This window comes from Sus scrofa, chromosome 13 (assembly GCF_054392235.1).
Source record: "Sus scrofa isolate SSC_HxYL_T2T_F1_AM1 chromosome 13, Sscrofa_HxYL_maternal_Yorkshire_Landrace_v2.0, whole genome shotgun sequence".
NCBI classification, from domain to species: domain Eukaryota; kingdom Metazoa; phylum Chordata; class Mammalia; order Artiodactyla; family Suidae; genus Sus; species Sus scrofa.
Window position 1 is genome coordinate 182956496 of NC_139395.1, and position 12173 is coordinate 182968668.

Here is a 12173-nt window from a genome sequence, read left to right on the forward strand (position 1 = left end):
TCCCTGTAAATGGGAACTTAAAGAGTCACTGAACTTATTTCCAGGATTTCTTCATTTTCGAAATAGAAGAATTAGGTCAGATAATTTATAAAATCACTTTGTTTCACTATTCTTTTTTAAAAAAACTTGTTATTGTCTAGATACTCACAACACAGCACGACAATGGGAGAAAAATTATGTATACATGTATGTGTAACTGGGTCCCCATGCTGAACAGTGTGGGGGGGGAGTGTGTTTGGGGAAATAACAATAAAAAATAAATTTAAAATGTTCTTATTGTCTAATTGAAGAGTATAAATATTTTATTGTGTTAAAAAACTCAAATACACATTTTACATGACCCTACTCTCCCTTTTCCTATAAGTGACAGGCTCAAATAAAAGGCAAATTTCCTTCTCACAGAATGATCTCTCAAAAAGAATGAATTAATTTAAAATTAATCTTTTCAAAGGGTGCTTCTTCAATTCCTTTGTCTTGAATAGTATTGCGAGCAGTGGGGGGAAAAAAAAAGAACATTAGCCCAAAGTGAACTTCATCACTGTCAGTTTTATGTGTGTGTACTTAGAAGATAAATAAATGCTAAATATATAGATAATATGACAGAAACTGTAAAAAAAAAATGGAATTAGAGGAAATTAACACATATTTAATAGTTATTCCAGGAGTCTGAATACACAATTCCAAGTGACGTTATTGTGGTAAACAAGATTTCTTTTAAAAGCACTATGATAAATGGTTATATTGTGGAGATTAACAATAATACTAAAAATCTTAATGTTATGTAAATGAATATTTATATCTTGGGGTAAGATTTCCAGTAACAGCATCATAAACCGATACACAAGTATAGATGATAGACTCTAAAAAAAAATGTAGTGACTCAAAAGGATGTCTCCAATGATGAAGAATTAACACCTTATGAAGTAAGAGGTTTTTTTTAATTACTATGTTAAAAGAAATTTTGTATTTGCTAAAATATGTGACTTTAAATAAGTTTTGTAAGCTAAACAAATTGGCTTACTAATTAGGTAAATGGGAGCTATCCTACATTTAGTGTTGCCTTATACTGGGCATAAAAGATTTAGCATATTATATTATTTGATGTAGGAAATGACCATATATTGTTAAGTGAAAACTATTTTATTATATAGCAAATAATGTTATATTTTGGTACAGGAAAACTTATCGATTCAAAACTACCCTTTGGTAAGGTATTGACTAACATGTTGTCTGCAGTTATCACTAGAGGGTATAATGAGATTGAGGGTAATTTTTTGTTCCATAGTTTTTTCTCTTTCCAAATTTCCTATAATAAGCATGATAATTTTTATATTAGAAAAATAAAATATAGAAATCAACATCTTCTGTGAAGCCATGTCTACTTTCCACCTCATTATTTGATCTACAATAACATATATGTTTATCTGATAAGATATTCATTTTTTGGCAGACCTCTCTGGTATATTACTTTTAAATTCTATTCCAATACTTTTAACGTAAATGATATTTATGTTACTTTAAATTTGCTATTAAAGAATAAGAAAAATCCTATGTTGTTGTATATGTTCAAAGTCATAAAAATGTACTTAGTGAACATTGTGAACCCACTGATCAATGTTTCTCACTTTTTTAATATTAGATAAGCAATAAATCATTAATCATACTATTTATATTTTTATTTGCATTTATTAAGTAATTTACTATTTATTGTTAGATAAGTATTAATTATAAGTAATTAATTATATTATTAAACTAATTATTATTTAAGTAATTATAAGTAATTAATTACAATTCCTATCTTATTTCTAATTCATCAGCGTTAAAAGTATTCTTAGTCCCTTAGATGAGAATTCAGAGTTCTGTGTCAAGGGTTAGCAGGAGAAAGTATCAAGCTACATCAGCTATCCTGCTGCCTTGATGAAACATGAAAATCAAGCTTTATTCCCTTCCTTGGATCCTAACATTGTAGTTGTGCTTGTCTGTTGGGTGAAGAGAGAGAAAACCAAAAGACAGAGACCAGCAGATCGGAGCAACAGCCCTGGAAAGTGAAGGGACACACTGATAATAGTTCCCTGGAGTTCCCATCATGGTGCTGCAGAAACGCATCCAACTAGGAATCATGAGGTTGCGGGTTTGATCCCTGCCCTCGCTCAGTGGGTCAAGGATCTGGCGTTACTGTGAGCTGTGGTGTAGGTCACAGACGCAGCTCAAATCTGGCATTGCTGTGGCTATGGCTGTGGCGTGGGCTGGCAGCTATAGCTCCGACTAGACTCCTAGGTGTGTCTTCTGTTTTGAAATCTATAGCTCTGCCTTGTCACTTAATGTCCTCCATGGTTTCTTAATGTTTATTTTGGTTCATTATTGTATTCATCTTCTAGAGATGAAAGCTGGAGAAGGCTAGTCTGGTAGGATTCTCTTTCAACATCTGGTGTTTACAGCATCTCTGCGAAGTTTACTTTTTTTTCCTCTCATCTTTGAATATAGTGTATTTGTTCCCTTAAGACCAACAATTTTTCAGACATTGCAGCAAAATAAAATATTTATTTCCTAAATTTTCTCTTTTACACATCTCATGTTTCTGACCCCCACCCCACCCATGGCCATCCCAATACACATGAAGACAGTCTCAGCAATCAATCCTCAAAGAAGGATCAACCAATTTATACTTTTGGTTCAGACATTGAATAAAACCCTACTTCCCAAGGAGAGGAAGATCTTGATGAGGATTCAAAACCAGTTCAGAAAACAATTAGGTATGAATCAAAACTGAATTGTTATCTCAGGGACAGGGAAGAATGCAAAAAAGAAAAAAAAAAAGCATCATAGAGAATCTGGTCTTTCAAGAAAAGGGACGTATTTAATGGGAAAGCTACCAGGGCATCCTAGGTTGAGAAAGACCACGGAGATGATGATATAGGCATGTATGTTGGGATGCAATGAACAATCCTGCCTGGAGGAAGCTGATTTTATTACTGAAAGAGAAGGCATTTTATGAATGATGATCATTATCACTACCTTTATTGAGGAGTAGTGAGAAGAAGATGCTTATAGACTGGTTGATCCTGAAGATCAGACTGAAAAGCTTGGTTTCATATAATAGGTACTTTTTACAAGCATACATTGTTTTCTTGTGCTTTGCTTTATTGTGCTTCAGAGAGATATGGAATTTTTTACAAATTAAAGGTTTGCAGCAACCCTGTGTTAAGCCAGTCTATTGGCTCCATTTTTCCAATAGCCTTTGCTTATGTCATGTCTCTGTGTCATATTTTGGTAATTGTCACAATATTTCAAACATTTTCATTATATTGTATTTGGTATGACGATCAATGTTCTTTGATATTACTAGTCCAAAAAAGATTATGACTCACTGAAGGCTCAGATGATGGTCAGCATTTTTTAGCAATTTTTTATTTATTTATTTATTTTAAGGGCCATACCTATAGCATAGGCATATGGAAGTTCACAAGCTAGGGGTCGAATTGGAGCTGCAGCTGGCAGCCTGCACCAGAGCCACAGCAACACAGGGTCCGAGCTGCATCTTCAAATTGCACCATAGCTCAAGGCAATGACAAATTCTTAACACACTGAGAGAGGCAAGATATCAAACTTGCATTCTCATGGATACCAGTTGGGCTCATTACTGCTGAGCCACAAGGGAACTTCAAGCAATATTCTTTAATTAAAGTATATACACTGTTTTTATAAGACATAGTGCTATTGAACACTTAGTGGCCTGCAGTATAATGTAAATGAAACTTTCATATGCACTGAGAAACCAAAGGATTTTGCTTCCTTTAATGCAGCATCCACTTTATTGTGGTGGTCTGAAACTGAAGCCCCAGGATCTTTGAGCTTTGCGTGCATCTACCACAATATTTTAAAAAATAATATGTCATAGTAAAATTAAGAAAACTCATTAGAAAATTCTTGCATAACCTGGCTATGGGCTAATGAAGGCTGGATTAGGGTGATGATGATAATGGAGCAGGGAGTATGTCAAGAAAAAAAAAGTTCAGGAGTAAAAATAATCAAGGATAACAGATCAGGTTTGGGGAAGGCAAAAAATATAAAGACTTGAAGATGTTTCAAAGCATAAAAGGATGGGAGTTCCCGTCGTGGCTCAGTGGTTAACGAATCCAACTAGGAACCATGAGGTTGCAGGTTCGATCCCTGGCCTCGCTCAGTGGGTTAAGGATCTGACGTTGCCATGAGCTGTGGTGTAGGTTGCAGACGCGGCTCGGATCCCGCGTTGCTGTGGCTCTGGTGTAGACTGGTGGCTACAGCTACGATTCATCCCCTAGCCTGGGAACCTCCATATGCAGCGGGAGCGGCCCAAGAAATGTCAAAAAGACCAAAAAAAAAAAAAGCGTAAAAGGATGTTGGTACTAATGACGGAAATGGACACGTGGGATGGGACTCACATCACAGGATTTGTGCCAATTCATATTCTTCTGGCTAATTTTTGGTTCTCTAGCCACTAGCTATTCCTAAAAAAGGATTTTGTTGTACTGACCTGCAAGTGTTGGGGCTTTCCTGGCCGTTCAAAGGAACCCTAAAATAATATTTTCCAATACATAGAGTTGTATATTTCCACTACCCATTAGACAGATCTGTTAAGACAAACATTACTTTTTTTGTCTTATTTAGATAACATTCAGATTCATCATATATCCCTAACAATTGTTTTCCCTTAACTTGGGATACAAAAAAACAAACACGTATATATATTTTCCATAGTTCCTTCTGGCTCTACTTGCATAGCCTATGAGTTTTAACAGTCCTTTTGAAGTCTAATTGGAATAGGCAATACACTGTGTTCACCGATATCATTTTGAAACTGTCTGACCCATTATTACATAAAGATGAGCGTTTCACTTAATAAAGACTTAGAGTAACACAATTTGTTACACCATAATTAAAGATGGACACATCTGTTCCATTTTAATTCAAACCCCTTTGAACATAATTACATAAAGCTGCAAGAACAGAAATTCTTAGTCCTAGAAATTTACTATCAAAAAAAAAATCATTCTGTCTACAGAAACTACATGGTCAAAGGACAATTTGTAAAATGAAGTCAAATAGATGGCTCTCACTCTGTATCAAAGCATGAAATCCAGCTAAGATCCCAGATTAAAGTACAGTCCCATATGAAAGCCTTAATTAGTTAAGGAAACCCAGGTGAAGGACAATTTTTATAGAAATTACTAGCATTCCACCCGCTTGGAGAGGGATACTATCTTTATATATATTCCCTTAGCTCACAGATAAATAAAAAGTGAGGGGACATATCCTAAGGATAGTTGAAAGAAAACAAATACAGAAAATATTCAATATTTATGTGTTACTTTTAAACTCCCTACTAAATTCCAAATTTTCAGGCCTAATAATTTCACAGCTCTTGCTTAAAAAACACTATCTCTTCTTGATAAGGGCCAAGCTATATTATCCAAAACAGTAATCAGATGTATAAATAAAGAAAGCAGAAGTAAAGAAACCTATGATTTCAGAATGAATCTTAAGAATTTAATAACATGAGTAAAACAGCAAGTCGTGCACACAAATATCCCTGAAATGTAAGGCTGTTGCTCTGTTTTATTTATGTTTCTATATCCTGAAGATGGCTTAATGAGGAGATGCAATCAGGATTAGCTAAGCGGCGAGAACTTGGAGGGAACAGGGTGGCAGAAAGATTTATATAAATATTTGCAGAGACTGGGAAGAGCAGATGCTCCTATAATCCAGACAATGTGTGTGCACTTCATTTTAAAATAAAATAAACCGGTTGAAAGCCAAAATATAATTAATCAGAGGAAATGCTTTAATCAACATATTCCAAATCTTTAAGCATTGCTGAAAAAATTAAAGAAACATAAAATAAATTAAAATATGATATTTAAAAGGAAACCAGAATTGGTCTATTCCAGACATTCTCCTTTTGTTTCAGATGTGAGAAGGAGCATGCAATTAATATGCACTTCCAATTGCTGCCAACTAGCGAAATTTCCTAGGTGTTTAAGGTACTAAATAAATCACCTAAGGCCTACTGTATAATTTACAATGTAGTAATGATAGCTCTCTTCATTATTAATTTATTATTAGAAGTGCATATGCTTGCTCTTATTTCCTGTAGTTGATCTTTCCAATGGAAGAGGAGGTAGCAAGTTTAAATGAGTATCAATTTTATATTCATAGATTACCCAAAAGATGAAAAGGAAGTTGCATATTAAGAAAGAAATAAGTATATCAAATCCATTTGGATATACAATATAGACCATACAGACCCAAAATTGGTGTGATTAATGTTGAACTCAACTTTGTGCTCCATTTTTCTAAATTCAGAATTTCTCTTGCTATTATTTCTGTTGCTTTTCTGCCCAAGACTTGATGAACCACTCAATATGAACCTGTAATTATTGCTCAAGATCAGAGAAGAATAATTTAAATAGAAGATTTTAAAACAGTGTCTTAAGGAAATAAAAAGCATATGTATTCATGGAAAGTTAAAAATATATCAATATTTAAAGCTCAGAGCATTTGCCCTTTCCACAAATGAAATTTTATTGGTGGCAGGAATTATTTCATAAGAATCATCAGAATATTAGAAACAATTTTTAACATGATTACCTCCTATAGGTAGTTAGCATCTTAGTACTATTGACTGTAAGAATATGTTTTAAATACAACTTGAGCCTGATTATAATTTCTAGCAGAAATATTAGTATCTATTAAAGTTCTACCACAAAATCTCTAGCACTAGGAATTAGAAGTCATGAAATCTTAAAAAGTTAATCTTGCAAAAACATTACTGCAATTATTATTACTGAAATAACAAGGATCAGAATTTCTTATCATGTGTCCTCCTAAAAATAAATCTTAATAATAGAAAAGATTGGTTGACCTGAGAGATCTTTTGAATACTAGACTGGGGAAATGAAAGCAGCTATGTTGCAATTTCTTTTGTGTTCTATATCATTATGGTAACTTTGAAGGGCACATTGCACTTACTTGCTTCTTATATACTAGCTGTTTGCTATTCTAACAAAAGAACAAAATATCATACAGCTACTATATAACTGAGAGAGATACCAGATTAATGTCTCTGTTTTCAGATGGCTTTTAGCATTTGTTTGGTAATTTATGTGCAATGGCCCTTTGATCTCAAAACAGTGACCCTGAGTACTCCACTGTAAGCTGTTTACTATTATTAAAATAATCTATACTTTGTTATCAGAAAATAATTCTCAAAAGTTGCCTGATTGGATTTATATATCAATGTTACTCTCTGTCAAATGAGATTGTATTACTCAAATTAATATTTCACATAACAAACAATGAATGATTTGTAACCAAATCCAATGATAATGTTTATTTAAAATATGGACATTTCTGTCCACAGACTCACTGGAGAGATAAGAAGCAAAGAGTAGTCACAAAAATGTTCTGTTTATTCTGCCTCCTTTTTCTCCTTTCTTATCAGCACACCACAGAAAGGGACACAGAGTTTAGTCATTATGGTTGTTGAATATCATTATCACCATCTACTAAGATTATTATTGTCAAAAGGAAATCATGAATAAAGCTCTGTTAGGGATGCTGAGGCCGGGACTCAATATCTGGAGATCTGAGTCTCATTCTAATTGCAGAATTACCTTGCATTGTGATCTTCTGCATGGGCTTGTCTATGAGATGAGGAGATTGGTTTAAGGATACGCCATCCCAAGATATTTGTACCCTGGGCATTGTCTGCAGCAAGCCAAGGCATAAATGTAACCAAATATGAAAATCACTTATAAATCTGGAACTGTGTGGTCTAAGACATCCCCTAGCCATATATGGCTATATAAATATAAATATAAATAAATCAATAATAAATAGAACTTAAAATTTCATTGTTCATCCATACAAGCCAAATTTCAAGCTCCCATATCCCCATGTGGCTAGTAGCTACCCATAAAAAAGAAAATTCTTCAGAAGTGATTATGTTATATCCAGGAGTTTTTGGAACTTGTACGATACACACCAAAATGATCAACATGAAAAATTATCAACCCTGTATCCAATAACAGATGGACACAGAAGGGTCATTTTTATAGTTTTGGTCCTTTTTAACCATGGTTCTTTTTTTTCCCCCCCAACAATGGAGCAAGCCATATATAAATGCCTTCTTTTTAATAAAAAATTTCTGAGTATAATCATGCCCCTCAATACTAAAGCAGGTTTTAATGGTCATGCAAAACCCACAAATCATATACCAATACAACATTGTAGCAAAGATTTATTTCAAAGATTATTTACTGTGGCATATTAGTTGTTGATACTCAAAAAAAAAAAAAAAAAAGAGAGAGACGCAAATGTACCACAAACCTCTTTTCAAATAGAAACTATCAAACAAAAATAATACCAAAATAATATAATCATACTAGTATATAGGCAAGTAATCTGAGGATAATCTCAAGTCTAGTAGTTTAGATTTACTAATACCTGACTAATGATATGACTTTATAGAATCCTCTATTAAGAAAGAGAACATACAATGAATTCAAGAGTTAATACATGAGTAATTATAGATCATCATCCATCATTGTTTTCGCTTATTTGTATTCAAATAAATGTCACTTAAGGAGTTACTTTTCAGAAACACGAATTGCCTTTACAGTCTCTGAAATAGTCTTATGGGTAATGTTAGTGGGGTCATATCTTAATATTTTGGATACTTTAAAAAAAATAATTACCGGTCATCTAAAGCCATATCTGGGTCATAATTTCTCATTATAGTCATTTAATTTTTGGTAAAACTAAAACATAATACTGTAGAACTAATAATAATAATGAGGTAGCATTTATTGAATGTCCGTGAAATGTGAAGAGGTGTTGAGTATTTAACATAATTTTTCTAGGTTTTATAATTATTGCCCCTTCTTACAGATGAGGAAACAGCTGTCCATAGAAGTTTCATAATTGGCTTTAATATAACAAGGCAGGCATGTTGCAGAACAAGGATTCAGACTCAAATATATCTGGCTAATGCAAATCTAGGATGTCAAGGTTAATTCTTAATGAGAAATTTCAATGATTGCTTTTTTATTTATAATTCATACTACTTCACAACTTCTTTTACAACATATTATATTACATCATGATCCAGATCAATATCTATTGTACATTTTTTATGATGTAATTTTTTAAAGAAAAATTAGCTATGGATCCAATTATTCCCCCAAATATATATCGATTATTTTTAATGTAGAAAATCAATAAAATCCTTCAGTAAAAGCTTTCAAATAATTATATATTTATTTTAATTATTTGTTGTAATTAAGTATTAAATCATTTGGTACAGTTTTCATAAATTAACACAGGTACTTTAATTGAAAAGTAAACATATGTCCATATAAATTTGCAATGTGAAAGAACAGGAAAAATCATTGGCTGTATAAGTTTTGGTATGTTTTTAAAAGACTATCAAAATTTGATATAAAATATTAAATTTACAAACCTTGATTCCAATATATTAGTTTGTGAAGTTAGTATATAGATTTCGAATAAACTCAGAATGATTATCCCATACACAGTTCAATAAGACAAAGGCTCATGTGAATATCATGTACCATTGAACACTATCAATTAAGTATATAAACCTAAGGTAAAGCTGTTCAGGTGGCATACTTGACAAAGTAGAATTATTACAGACAGTTTGTATCAATTAAGAAAGTTCAAGCAGTTATTTAAATACTTGAGGCTATCTGTTAGGCTTCAAAGCTCAAAGAAATCACCAAAATGTAATTATATCCAGCTTGGTGATTGACACTTAAGTTTATAAAAGGTTAAGAAAGCCCCACAGGTCATGAGTGAACAAATAACTCCTGATCACATAACCAGTGATATCTTAGAAGAACAAGATTATGGAGAAGAGATCTCAGTATTTGAGAATGTCTATGAAGTTTTTAAAAAAGATTTGAAATAGCAACTATTAATTGAGAAACAATGCCAATGAATCAGCATAAAATATATTATTTGTGAACAATTCAATTAGTTCCAAGACCACATATATTAAAATACATGCAACTTAAAAAAAAATGGTGGATGCTATAAATCTTAAAATCCTTCTCAGAAGCAATGTTAATAAGTACATTCCCTCTTACTTAGAGGTTTCCTTTCTATAGATGTCTCAACCCATTTAATCATGCTCCTAAATACTACCTCATGGCAAGCAATTAAGACTCTTAAGTATTCAGAGTATACATCTGTATACCCATTTCTTTTGAGACAAGAAAGAAAATTACTTAGCTGTAATTCTTACTCTCAGTGGATCGTAATTACAATTCTAAACCTTTTGAACTCAAGTGCTTCCCTATTGCATTTGATATTTTAAAAAAATATTCCATCCAGTGAGTTTTAAATCATTCAATGTCTTCGCAAATAGGCGAATGCACCTCCAATTCTTAAAGTTGAGTATGTATCTAAAAATATCAGCTTTACATTTCAAGGTAGGCAGAATGGAGACAGTGAAAATGATGACTCAGAAGATCAAGAAGTTTTTTTTTTTTTAATTTACTTCAGTAGATGTAAATAAAGTGTCTCTCCACTTAAGGAAATAACCGTTAAGTTCTCACCCCCAAAATTGGGAGCTGTTCTGGTTAACATTCCTTTTACCCCAAAATTATATGTTTAATCAATGTTCAAAGTTGTATAAAGAATACCAAATTTATGCTGAAAATAATTTAACGATGGATGATTCAGAGTTTCCTTCAGCATTTTTTCCTGCCCTGAGCATCATCATTAAACACATACATCATTATTATTGTGCAATCTTGTAGGTGCAGGATACATAGCAAATGGGGTTTTCTTATACATGCATTAAAATGTGTGTGGGGATAAATCTTTTAGTTTACTTAATGGACATTTATCTCTTGATCATGAAATCAAAAATCTGAAGTAAAATATATTCATTGACATTTTTTAGATGTTGAGCTTGCAGATCAACAAAGCTTCAATATAAACAGCAATAACAGGGCCTCCTCCCCGCCCCCCCCCCACACACACAATCTTCTACAGCACAAAAAGACTTTTACATGCCCTTAAAGATAGAAGGAGCCACAGAAGTTCCCATCATGGCTTAGTGGTAAGGAACCTGACTGTATCCATGAGGATGTTGGCTGGATCCCTGGCTCCACTCAGTGGATTAAGGACGTGGCAATGCCCTGAGCTGTGGTGGAGGTCTCAGATGTAGCTTGGATCTGGCATTGCTGTGGCTGTGGCTGCTGCCAGCAGCTGAAGCTCTGATTGGACCCCAAGCCTGGGAATATCCATATGCCATGGGTGCGGCCCTAAAAAGACCAAAAAAAAAAAAAATATATATATATATATATATATACACATATATATATATATAGAGAGAAGCAGCCATTGGCCAAGAACTTACCTTATAGTTCTTGCTCTAGTTGCTGAAACTTCCTTCTCATCACTATAGTTGTAAATGACTCCTGGGTCTTCATTTAATTTTCACTGGTGAGGTAATATATGTCCAGGATCTCCATTACCCCATTGCTTGAGTCCTTGGTGTCACGAAAACGTTGATGTCCTACCCTCACTGCTGGAAGATGAGGGTGGAGGGTGTGAATATGGAGCTGTGTTTCCCTCCCACTACAAGCCCACTTCATAATGGGAGATGTGTTCCAGAACCTTGGGTTGGAAAATAGAATTAAGTTTTCCCATAGAAATAAAAGTCTGAATAACTAAAAACTTCCCGGATTATTAGTATTATAAGTCATCTAGTTTTTATGATTTTTGTAGTCTGGCCAGGATATACTACCTTATATAACATCAATATTATCAGGAAAAACATCTGGAGTTTTAAAATAACTAAAAAATCATTTTTTAAAAAAAATATATGTGGTCCTAACTGGATTATAATGATCATTGTACAACTATAAATGTAATAAATTCATTGAGTAATAATAAATAAATAAATAAATAAATAAGGTCCATAATTTGGGGAATGCCAAATTAAGAACACAAAGAAAAAAATCAGAGTTAGCACTCTGTAAAATCACAGTAGTTTACATAATTTTTAATGGATGTATTTTCAAAGATTTTACATACACAAATGACCAAATTATAAATAGTAAAGTTTATGGAATAGAGAGTTTTGCCCAATATAAAGGCGATAT

The 12173-nt window shown here is 33.1% G+C and overlaps 1 protein-coding gene across 2 annotated transcripts in view; it reads right to left on the reverse strand.

Moving 5' to 3' along the window:
- The window catches only part of CSNK2A2IP (casein kinase 2 subunit alpha' interacting protein), a 130694-nt gene extending 119014 nt beyond the window's left edge, over positions 1-11680 (reverse strand). For both annotated transcript variants that reach the window (XM_084989158.1, XM_084989157.1), the window contains exon 1: positions 11426-11680. The gene's annotated coding sequence lies outside the window, so the exon portion shown is untranslated. The remainder of the gene's footprint in view (positions 1-11425) is intronic.
- Between the last annotated feature and the right edge of the window lie 493 nt (positions 11681-12173).